Below are 13,134 nucleotides of genomic sequence, written 5' to 3' on the forward strand. Positions count from 1 at the left end.
GTGCATATTGGAAGATCAAACGGGTTTCAAATCGACAAGCTTTTATTCCGATCGGGCGTCTCGACGAGACAAATCTAATGAACCCAAGATCTCCGGGCCATCTAATAGTGTAGTTCAAATTCCTTATTTGCAGAAAAACCTCCCTCAGATTATATAAATATGACCTTACCCCCCTTTTGAGGGAGAGGGGAGACCTTGAGACAAAGGAAGATTAAAACTTGGAGTAAAGTCCAACATTGCTTCTGCACCATAGATCTAGCGAATACCTCCCAATCCTGCAACTGCTGACCACTGGTGAGCACCACCGTTAACACCATCGTCAACTAACGGCGGTCGCCCCTAACTCATTGTAATGAAATCCGTTGCAGAATCACTACGTGCGCTGCAGAATCTTGACGTACATTGCGGAGCAACAAGGTATTCTGCAAAATAACACACTCCACGTACGGTGTAACGACACCTTTCAAAGATGGTGTAACAATGCATATCGAATACGGTGCAACGACAGACCCCAATGACTGTGTAGCCACAAACTACAAAAGCGGTGCAACAACATCCGAAGAGGATGACTTTCTCTAAGCTTGTAAAGCTCTCTTGTTTTAGCTCACTGCGTGACTAACTACAACCTTCATGGTCAAGAACTAGTGCAACTCTTGACTCCATCCTAAGTATCCTATGGACGTCATCACAACTTACTATTATGACCTATTAGGCCAACAACGACTTAATTGATCCACAACTCTTGTAGCTCCCGACTCTGGTCTCTATGATTTACATGTTATTATAACTCACCACAACCTACTTGACCAACTACGATCTATTTGGTCCACAACTTGTGGTTCTCCCAACTTCGGCCTTTGCAGCTTACGACCTCACTTTTGGTTGAGGTTTAGTTTTCCCCCTTTAGTAGCCCAGTGTCTAGCCATAGAACTTTCCTGTTTACTATTCCTAGAGGACTAGAAAAAGAATCCTTACTATTAGAAATTCTAAAATTTTCTCTGCTCAACTTGAAGTTCCACATATTAGTTCTAACCTCTAGCACTTAGTAGGTGGGGTCAATATAGGGGAGCTCAAGATGAGTCCCCATACGCCTGCTTGGCCTTAAGGTTGACCCTGGGTGTTGGTCTGGAGCTGTTTCATTCACTTGCACTCACTTTCACTCACATTTACTCACGAACCTAAGCTCAAACTTTGTTCTTTGATCCCTTCATCCTTTGAGAGACTCTTGTAGATGGTCCCCTAGACCCATTAGCCTTAGATTGAGGTTTAGCTAGGACCGGTACATAGAGGACCCAAATGGGGATTCCATTGGTTCATAGCTCAAATAGGGTGGTTGGCACTCCAATTTTACCTAAATACCTAGCCTAACCTTTTGCCCCCTCAAATCTACCCAAATTACCAAAATACCCCTCAATTGCAATTCTAAACTCAAATTCATCATGTCTATGATCACTTCAAACCAAATCCAAGTCTAATTGACCCACATTTGAGTCTAATTTCAACCCAAATCAAAAAGACCTAATTTGGCCTAAAACAAAAATCCCATTCAATTTACCCCCAAATCTTTCCAATTGCCTCAATTGTGCATCATAAACTCTTTAAAGGATTCTCACACATCAAATTGAACCATCAATTGACCTTGATCAAGCCTCAATTTCACCTAAAATCAACTTGGACCAAATTTCCCAAATTTGCCCCAATTTGGCCATGTGCCCAAATTTCACCAAATTGAATGCCCAAACCCCAAAATTGACATCCAATTGATGTTGAGAATTCTTCATGATATTCCCCTAGACCATTTTCAACCATCAATTTGAACTTAACCCAACTGTAGCCCAACCTAAGCCCTAGTCTAACCCAACATACCAAAATTCATCAAATGTCCAAATTCCTCTTTGGCCAAATGACTAAAACTCACCTAATTGAACCTCTAAACCAATTCAAAATCACTCAAACCTTTTCTGAATCCCTTGTGACAATCATCTAAACCAATTTGATCAATCAATTGGGCTCAATGTCTTGGCTAGCCTAACCCAAACACAACTTCTAGCCATTTTGGCCCAAATTGAACCCCTTCACCAAAATTGACTTAGCCATGCCAAAGTGACCAAATTAATGTAACCACAACCACAATTCGGACCCTATTGACCAGCCTAAACCCATCTAAACTACCTAGGTGAGCTATGAACCAATGGTCCCTTGATTTAAGGGATCTTAACCATATTTGGGCCTTATTTGAAAATGCTTTGCCATCATCACTTACCGTTGGGAGTAAATCATAATTAACTCTCCTTTGTCCTCCCTGAGCCAAGAAATGACTAAAACCTGACCAACCACCTCCTCAGCCGTCGGAAACAACCACCCAAAGGAGCCCTCATTGACCAAAACTCAAAATTAAACTCACATGAGCTGGCCAAATCTAATTGGTCACTAGAGCCCTTCATCCCTCCCCCTAAACATCAATTTGCACCCACCAATTGACCCTGATGGCCAGTCAAAGCCTTTCTATTTAATCAGCCCTGTCAATGGCCAAAAGAGAGCAATCCAATTTTTTTAGGGAAAGTTTGTCAAATTGCTCTTAGAGCTCTTCCAAGACTCCCTAAGCTCATTGAAACCATCTCTTGGCCATTTCCCCCATTCACCACTTGAGCTCAATTTTTGAGCTCAAAATTAAGTTAAATTTCAGCCACCCATAAAACTTCCCTAAACTTAAAATTGAACTACTTTTAAGCTTCCCCAGAGCAAGAGAAGAAGATCCCCATTGAAATCCCCCTCTTTTGAGCTCTCCAAACCACTCCTAGACCAAGGCCGCTCCCCATTTCATTGAACTTCTACTTGGAGCTTACACCAGAGGAAACCAACATATCTAGGAGGTTCGTTTGACTCCATTGAAGCTTCTACAAGCATCTGATTGATGCGTCCCCTCTCAGACAAAGATATTGACCATTAACCTTAATCTCGAGCTCGGTTTTCACCAAATGTGAAGTGAAGTTTTATTTCATAGCATGTAACCGTATAGATGTGTTCTCCTTGAGTAGATGATGGTGTAGGAACAAACCCAACGTGATTTGGTTGAGTATTGAGTAAGATCTTAGGTCTAGAAGTTTAACGGTCACGGGCTCTAGAACAGAGAGTCGTCTGATCGAGCATATATTGAATGGATGTACGAGATCGAGCCGGACGGAGTCTTCGTACGTGAATAGTGGGACACGTGGCTGCCGAGTCAGATGAAGACGCCAAACCAGGGGACGACACGTGGATTCTTGGAGCCATCGCGTGTTTATGTGGCACTGATTGGGATAAATAGAAAATTAAGGATTTATTGATTTAAATAAATGCCTGATTTTTGAAAAATCATAACTTTGTATAGAAAAATCATAAAAATAAAAAAAATACCCTCTTGCTCAGTGAATAGAGGAGATAATGCAGACCAAAAATAAAAATTATTTGCCAAGTATATGATTTTTAATTAATTAAATACTCTCTGAGGTATTTTAATTCATTATGATTAAATACTAATCACCATGACTTGAAATTTTTAGGGTTGATTCCTTTTGATAGATGACTCCTCTGATTTTTTCAAAGTCCAACAGCACATTTGTGCTTCGAACCCTAATTTTCAAGCCTAAATGACTATTTTGGTATCATTTAATCATATAGATTAAAATATTCCCCAGAAAATTATGGGATCGATTTTGTTAGGTTTCCTATGGTCAGAGGAGCTTAGGAAAATTTTTTTGATGATTTGAATAATTTTATATATTTCTGTTATTAATTAAATATTTTTATCTTGTATTAATTTATTTAAATCAAATATAAATAAAAATTTGACAAAATCAATTCCACATTTTTCATAAAAACCATTTTAACTCACTGTAAAAATTTTAAATTTATTAAGTTGATTTTGTCAATAAAGTGGATTTTGTAAGTAAAAATGATATTTTTTGCACAAAATAAATTATATTAAATTAAATAATTTTAAAAAAATATGGAAAATAGTTTTCTGTGTACCTTGTGATGAGGGACATTTAATAAAAATAAAATTTATTTTTGTGAAATTTTTTTATTTTTAAAGTATATTATGAATTAAAAAATAATTAAAATAATGAAAATTTTAAAAAATACAAAAATTAGTTCAAAATGTGTGTCATTATTCCCTGATCACTTAGGACACCTTAAAATATTTTTCTTGATTTTCTTAAATTAAAAATAAATTTTTAAAATAAATTTTTAAAGACCTAAAAATGCATTTTTCTTTTTTCCTATTAACAATAAATTAAATTTAAATCATAAAAAATTAAAAATTGTTCCTCTGAGTTTCTTGGACTTATGAGGGTTTAATAAAAAAATAAAAGTGATTTTTGAAGATTAAAACATATTATTGTATTTAAATAATCATTAACAATGACCTGTAAATAATTATAATAATTATAATATTATTAAAAAAATTATGAAATTTTTGTTTAAGTATTCTTCTAACCTAGGAAAACCTCCAATAATTTTACCATAAATTAAAATTTTATTTTGATTAATTAAATAAATTAACATTGAAAAATCTTAATTTTGGGTTAAAATAAGTATTTTAAATTAAATCATATTTTGAAAATCACACTCTCCTCTCTGATATTTCAATTAATCCATGGATTGTATTCTCGAAGATTTTAATGCCATTGGAATTTTGCTTGAAGAATTATAAGATGAAAAACCTAAAGTGCAAAGTGGTAATTTTAAATTTTGGTACCTTAATCAAAATTTAGGATTAACTATTGGGGATGGGTAATTTTGATCCTTAATGAACGTATTGGAGGATTGAAGTGCAATTGGTTAAAGGTAGAAACTCACTTACCACCTTTTTCACAATATCAACAAAATCATAATTCCTCTAATCATCATGACTTGGAAGTCAATTAAGATCAAATGATTCTTAAGTGATGGGTTTAAGCTAGGAAGATGATTATTTACTTATCTTGGGCCTAAAATTGAGGATGATTTGATCTTTCAATAAGAATATATGTCACTTAAACTAAAATTTTAACCACCAATTTTCCCCCCCTTTATGATTGTTAAGGGCTTGGTAGTGACCTAGGCTTGGTGACCTAGGCTTTAGGCTTGATGTCTAAACTCAATTGATTGTATTTAGAAGATAATATGATTAGGGATGAACATCTTTAAACACTTCAAGCCCATTTGTGATGGGTACCAAATCTTTAATGACTTAAGTTTGTCTTAGGGGCATTCATCCATATAACCTTTAAGTAAATATCAATTTGACTAAACCTCTTTTCCTTGAGATAATTGAATTGTCAAGTTTCACTAGGCAACGGGGTAGTCACACTCTAAACTCGGATGATTAGTGGAACAAGATGATTAGTAAACTCGGATGATTAGTGGAACAATATGATAAGTTCAGAAATGAACTCAAAATAATTTAAGAGATTTTCAAAGTAGTTTAGGGTCATACTCCAAGCACTTTGAAATCTTTTGAATATTTTGAAGGACAAGTTGAACTTGTCATATTTTGTTCTAGAATCATCCACTAAGATCTTCAGAGGCTCAATAAAATCATAACTTGGGGTTTGGTATCTACACCTTCATCTACTCATGCGATTTAAATTCTTTGCAAAAGTATATATATACACTGCCAAAGCTAACTTTTCAGTGGAGGAACGAGAATAATCGACATGTACACTTTTAAATTATTGCATTTACCTTTCCGTACTTCTTGTCTCGAACTTGCATGTTAAACAACGATGTTACACTGCATGAAAACCAAAACTGCTGGGATAACCACAAAACCCCAAACAAAAATTTAAAAATCAAACAAGATAAAATTCACCGCAACATTCAAAAATATAAGACAACTCAAAATTTAATCACAAACATCACAAAAAAAAATAACTAAATTAAGACGTCTCTATCGAATGATCGGGAATCCCTCGGAGGAGGTAGCATACGGTTGCTAACGAGATTTCCTAAGATTTAAATGAAAGTATGAAACTCATTGAGTTGAGTTTAGTAAATTCATTTGGACTAAGTGAATCCAAAAGAATATAATGATACCAGAACGAGAGAATCATAGGATCATAACCGGTGTCGCTCTAATCAACTTTAATATGTCCCATAATATTCAATAACCATGACCCTTAGGAACATTTGATATGTCATTATGACAACACATTAGAAAGCTCAAACTCGCCACGACAAGGAGCTTGGAGCTAGCATTGTGGGCAACACAGTCATCTTTAACAGCAAGAGGATTTACAACAACATATCTCTCTTTACAATTAAACAACCAAGCCATAGGACTTCGAGGTTGTCCGCCTGGTGTGACATAAGCTCTCAATCTTATCTTTAGGCTTTTGTATGACTCTGTTATACAATATAAGCCCTTATTTGTTTTAGGATTCTGAGATTGTCGCTCGTCACAACCTAAATCCTCACATCTTCCAGACTGTTTGTGTGATCGTTTCACACAAATGTAAGCCCACACAAATGTTTCACACAAATGTAAGCCCTAAAATAATAAAATTGGCATGATGAAACATTTAAATATTTCTCCTCTAAACTGAAGTCAAACTATAGAGTAGCTTGAGAAGTTACCAATACTCTTCTCCGAATTTTTGATATTCCCTAATCTCTCTTCCTTTGGATTCCATAATATGTTCCAAATTTGAGTCATTCCCCTTTCAAACCTCTTTGTCCGATCTCTTTGAAAAGTCTCATTCCTTTGACCTCCTTGAAGACAATATCCTCTGATTTTTATCGAGAGTTTTCTTATGTGACTTCGATTATTTAAGATGTAATTAACTATAAGGGCTTGCCTTTATAGGAAACTTTTCCGAACTCAGCTTAATATAAACCCTATTTAATTTTTCATATTAAATATGAGAACTTGTCGGCTTATAAATAAAATGATTTTCGCAAACCAAACAAATGTCATATATTTCTTAGTTTATTTGATCGAGTATCACCCTCAAGTCTTGTGTTTATCTTTCAGGATAGATACATGATTTTATGTGTTGTGTTCTTTCATTTAAACTATGAAAGATATGAGATCGATTTGATTTTATATTTTTCTAATCATTCCGGTGACTGACAACTTACACAAGACGACCCCCCTAAAATTGTGCCGACAGGATGTCATCAATGCTCACCATTACGACCTATGTGACTACACTTATGTGGTTCACAACTCGTGCGACTCCTAACTCCGGCCTCTGCTACCTATTGACGTTATCACAACTCATCACTACGACCTACGTGACCAACTACGAGCTACGTGGTCTACAACTCGTGCAACTCCCGACTCTGACCATTGCGACCAACGGATGTCATCATAGCTCACAATTAAGACTTATGTGACCTACTATGACTTACGTTGCTCATAGCTACTGTTGCTTCCTACTATGGCTTTTGGAGCCAACGCTCCTGAAGCAAACATCTTCAACCCATAAAGTATTACTATTGCTTTCAACTACAACCTATACGACATGATGACTCTACAATCACCATATACAACATTCACGATAGATTACTGCTTCCATAATAATTGACTACGACTCTTTCAGCCTTCTTTCACTGAGAATTACATTCATTACAATCAAAGTACAATTATTATCAATGAACAACGGTTGTACATTTACATTGATAAACTTTATAACTCCATCTTCTCTAATTTGGGAGAAGAGTGGATTTGTGTATTCACCATTTATAGTGGATTATTTCATCTGACCTGGTACTCGTGGTTTTTCCCCCTTTATAGGGCTTTCCACGTAAAAAAAATTGAGGTTTCTCCTCTTACTTCTTTGTAATTACTCGAGTGTGTACTGGGTTTTCGTGCGGCGCTAAGATGATAATTCATTACTCTATCTTGAGAACCTTTCGACACACATCAGTTTGACGTTGTATGCGAGAACCAAAGTCTCTCTTTTCAGAGTCTTCAAGTTTGAGACACCAAGCCTCTACTTCGTCTCCCAATGAACCTCTTTTGCACCTCTTGAAGATTATTTATGAAGCATTTTTTGATATGAGGGGCAACTTTCATTGCAGTCTCAAAATGTCATTCACGCCAATGCCCCAGACACAATTGTAGTGGGAGTAATCTTCCCGCATCCTATTATGACAACTTCTTCCAAGCTGGGGACAACCTTCACTGCAATCTCAAAAGGTCGTTCACATTAACGCCCCTGACTGTGGTGAGATAGTCATCCCACATTTCATTTAAACATCAAGTCTCCAAGAACGACTTTCAGACTGCGGGACAACCTTACAAAACACCTTCTCAACATCTCCCACAATATCAGAGTTCTTTCCCAACTATACATGAGCTGCTTTAGAATCCCATGTAGAAAACACCCCTACGTGGGGATAACAAATTCAAAAGCAACATCTAGTAAGTTGCCAAACATTATTCTTGAGTAAAATAAGTACAATCCATTATGACTTATGCTTCAGTCTCGAAAAACACAGACATCTTTAACATCTCATTCTTGGCTTAATCGATTGCAGAGGAATTCAATTTGACCTCTTCCATCACAGACTACGACCGTCAATAAAAAGTTTCGACTAACAACCTTAGAAAGTTAAAAATTTGAGGTGTCTTCTACTTCTCTTTAATTATTTGAGTGTGTTTTGAGTTTTGTGCAATGCTAAGATGATAATTTATTACTCCACCATCACGGATGTTCAGACATACTTAAGTTAGGAATCATTTTGATTGCATTGAAATATAATGAGGGGTGGCTGATCGACAATATTAGGAGGCAATGGGTGGGCCATGAGCAATAATATTTGCGTGTTGTGCTTTGGTGATTTCTAAATCTAAAAATGATCCTTAGGCATTTCAAGCTAGCTATATAAATATATATATATATATATATATATATATTCATATATATATAGACACACAGACATACATTTATTTATGACATGTTTATAATTAAGGAAAGTTTATATAAGTTGCATGCAGTTATTATGAATTTACTTATCTCACAATTAAACTCATATTTACATGCATACCATTTTACCAATGCATGAAAAGGGTATTTTACTATTAAAATGTGATAATTTGTGCTATTTTTTATGTGATACTAAATAATTTAGTGTTGTGCGTGTAAATATAAAAATTTTGGTGGGATAAACGGAAATCCATGAGAATTGGGCGCTATGTATGTAAATGCCTAATTATAGTTGATTACCAGCACTTTAAACAAATCAAACCTTCGCATGCTCTTATTAGTGAAAAACTTTCATTTGCTATGGTTACTAGGATTTAACTAATCAAGGATCAGTTAGTTTAATCAGGATTGATATGTAATTAATTAATTAATTTAAAGTTAGCTATATTAGTAACTTATGTTTAGTGTTTTATATCAATTTGATCGATATAAAATGTAGAATTTTATGAACATAATTTAGATGTATTTTGGGAAGTACAAAAATCAGGGTATATTTTAAATTTAAGAAAAATTTACTTGATTGGTTAAAATTGGGTGTTACAATACTATTTTTATAAAAAAAATTTACTCAAAATTTTCAAGTAATTACTAGAAAAGGTAGGGAATTTCTTGTTCTCTTTTTAATGTGGCTTATTTTTGTGCTGTGCTTCCACTTTTCTTTAATATAAGAAATTTGTTGATGATTAAATTTTTCAACATTAAACTTTAAAATTCTCTCGGCAAATTTTGTTGGACTTAATATTCTCATGTGAGATTCTCTGGCCTGAGTCTGAAAATCATTTTCTCTCATATATATATATATATATATATGCACTCATCATGGATATCATATATATTAGTTGATAAGACTGGTCTATAAGCAATTTAGCAAATCTTGTCTATGATTTTAAAAAGGTCTAATATATTTGAGACTTAACAAATTTGATTATGCCTTTCACCCACCTAACTTTTAAAAATACAAAACCGCCAACTTAATAACTTCAAAACTTCGTCTTTTGGGTCATATTATTATTTTTTTGTCGATCTTGAGTAGCTTTCAATCTATCTCTAATTAATTTGATTTTCGTGTATTCATCAACAAAATTTGGACCTAGCAGTTGATGCTCTTCTACCTCAACCAAACTTAATGGAATTATGCACTTCTTGCAATATAATGGTTAATATGGAACAATATTATTGTCGAATTAATAGCTATTGTTGTATGCAAATTCAATAATTAGAATTTGATCTTTCTAGTTGACTTCAAAGTTTAAGACACAACCTTAATAGCTCTTCTAATACCTAAAATATTTCTTCCGAATGCCCCTCACTGTGGAAGAAACACTGTATATGTTGCAAAAGAAATTTTTCTGACTGCCTTTTCACAACTTGGATTTGCATCTTCCATCTCTATCATTAATAATTACCTTTTAAAGTCATGTAGTTTGGTTAAAATTGTAACATAAAGTTTGGCTAATATTTCAACTGAGTTTGTCTGTTTAATTGATAAGAAATGAATTGATTGTCAATATATCTATGATCACCCAAATACTACCGTAACACTACACTGTAGCAGTCTAACGGTCTTTGATGCTTAGCCTTTATAATCTGACAATCCTGACATTTGAGATAAAACTTGCATCTTACTTCTTACTACCTAATCATGAAAACATCAATTTCAAATCCTTGTGTATTTTAGTGCTACCTGGGTGAATTGTGTAACATCCATGATGAGTTCATGTAAGATCGTATGCCTCAAATTTGGATCAGTAGATACCCAAAGTCGTAACTTATTAATGATAATACCATATTTATCTGTAGTCACTTCTCGCTTTCTGAATGAATTGATTCAATGAGTTTATGATATTCACTTCTAACTTTTTGTGACGCTTTAATTCTGTCTTTAAAAGTTTGTTGCACAACCAATTGATGCAAATACATGATGGTCTTCTGATCTCCAGCTATAAAACATCAATTTTATTAATCAAATCTCGGTTTCTAAGTAATAATCTAACTCACAATACTTGTAAATTTACAATTCAAAGCATCATCAACTCCATTTACTCGACCATAATAAAAGTATTTATTCGGATCAGTCTCTGATGAGCTCTAGATGTGTCATCTGTCTCGAATTCAAGTTTTTTGTATGAAAATATATTTCAGAACCTAATAATCAGTGAATATTTTCACTTCAATCCGTATAGGTAATGTCTTCAGGTTTTGAGAGTAAAGATTACAACTGCCAATTACAAAATATGATTCAGATTATTCCTCTTCTATTCTGACTTCGAACACATCTCAAAAATTATATGTCATGACGTGACTCAAAAACATGATTCTGGGAAATAATTGATTCTGCTCCCGTAACTTGAGACTATCATCAAGTGCTCAACATAATAATCGCCAATTTTTGAATAAACCAAACTATCATCAATGAAGATGATAACAAATCAGTCCACATAGGACTTGAAAATCCGGTTCATCAGATCTATGAATACCGTACGGGCATTTGTTAAACAAAAGACGACTAAACATTCATAATAACCATATCTGTTCCAAAAAATCAAAACGCTACTTGGCTAATCATTCTAACAAGTTTGGGTGCTTTTAATGTCCCATGCTAAATTTATAGGCTGAAATCTAATGGTATTTGCAAGTAGCTAATATCAAAATAATTGCGTATGAGTACCATAATATTTTATAATTAGTGTGCACATGAAAGCAACTTTGGATGGGGGGGAAAATACTTATAATTGTTTTAAAATTGAGATATTGTATGACCATATTAAAAAAATGAACTTTTTTTTTCATATAATGACTAATTATTTTTTAAAAGGTTAAGATTGATGAATTTATTACTTCAATAATAGAAAGATTTACATACATACCACTCAATTTCTATGTATTTACATATCTAACACCCAAGCCTTAAGCTTTGCATATATGTCACATTATCTATGCATGAAAATGTGTATTTGGCATCGTAAACGACAATCTTAATTATTGCAAGAGCAATTCCCACAAAAAGTACCTTCTTCGACCAAATTAACAAAATTTTTTAAATGCCATAAAGAAAATTAAGCTAAGTGAAATTATAGGAATGAGAAGAGTAAGTTCTTAGCTCGCTCTTCTCTTCTCCTCATTTCCTTCATGTGAAGAATTGGATCTATTTATAAGTTTGAATAGAGGCATTTTCATAAATTCGACCGATCTCTCCAAACACCTCATCAAAAATTATGGTCAAATTTATGTTAATATTTATACATGAAAAATACGTAGTCGAGGAAATTCAACATATAACAAGTTAAAAGTACGATTAAAGATGCCCTAACAAAAGAGATATCGACCACATTAGCAGGAGAGTCATGGGGTCTTGTTGACCAGCTGCAACTCTCAGAAGAAGACTCGAGGCTGAATAAAAAAAGGTCAGCTAAGTCGAGGCTTGCATCCTACCCGAACCAGGAGAGGTGTCTCTCCAGCCCTTGTCGAGGTACCATTAGACACCTCACAAGAGTCTCAAAGGCTCTTCAAGTGGTCCTTATGTCCTTATCACTAAACACTAATCAAGCCATCCGGGCATATCTTTTGCCAAAGGGATTAACTATGTATCAAATTATGATTATTTCTTCTCGGCTTGATAGCTAGCTCTACCCTAACAACATGAGTTTCCGGTTAATGACTCAACAGTTGACAACCAGACCAAAATAGTCAACTGACTGACTAAGGTCGGCCGAAGATCAATACGGACAACAAAATGTGCTCGAACATATAAATTCAACATCAACTTTCAGCTTCCATTTATTCTTGACAGTATATTGCAAATTGACATTACAAGATCTTTTTCCCCACGCATATCTCAAAAAAAAACTAGATCCCAAAAATAAAGCTTTATTCTTTATAAAAGAAATAAATGTAAGATTAAAATTAGAGTAAGTAAGATGAGAAGAAATCAAGTTCTTTTAAGTTGAGGGAAGCACAAGGGCCTAAAGAAAGATTGAGAAGAAGGTAGGAGATGAGTGAATGAAGTAGAAAAAATGAGGAGAAAGGGGGAAGTCCCTAAAACTAGAAATAACATCTAAAAAAGATGATTTGAGAAAAGAAATGTTAGGGTTTTTCATGAGAAAGAGGAAAAAGATGAAGGAATCCTAAAACCTAAGTGGCCCACTCTCTCTCGAGGAACATAAATGTGAAGTCTGTA

This window comes from Phalaenopsis equestris, unplaced genomic scaffold, assembly GCF_001263595.1.
Source record: "Phalaenopsis equestris unplaced genomic scaffold, ASM126359v1 Scaffold000002, whole genome shotgun sequence".
In the NCBI taxonomy this organism is placed as follows: Eukaryota; Viridiplantae; Streptophyta; class Magnoliopsida; order Asparagales; family Orchidaceae; genus Phalaenopsis; species Phalaenopsis equestris.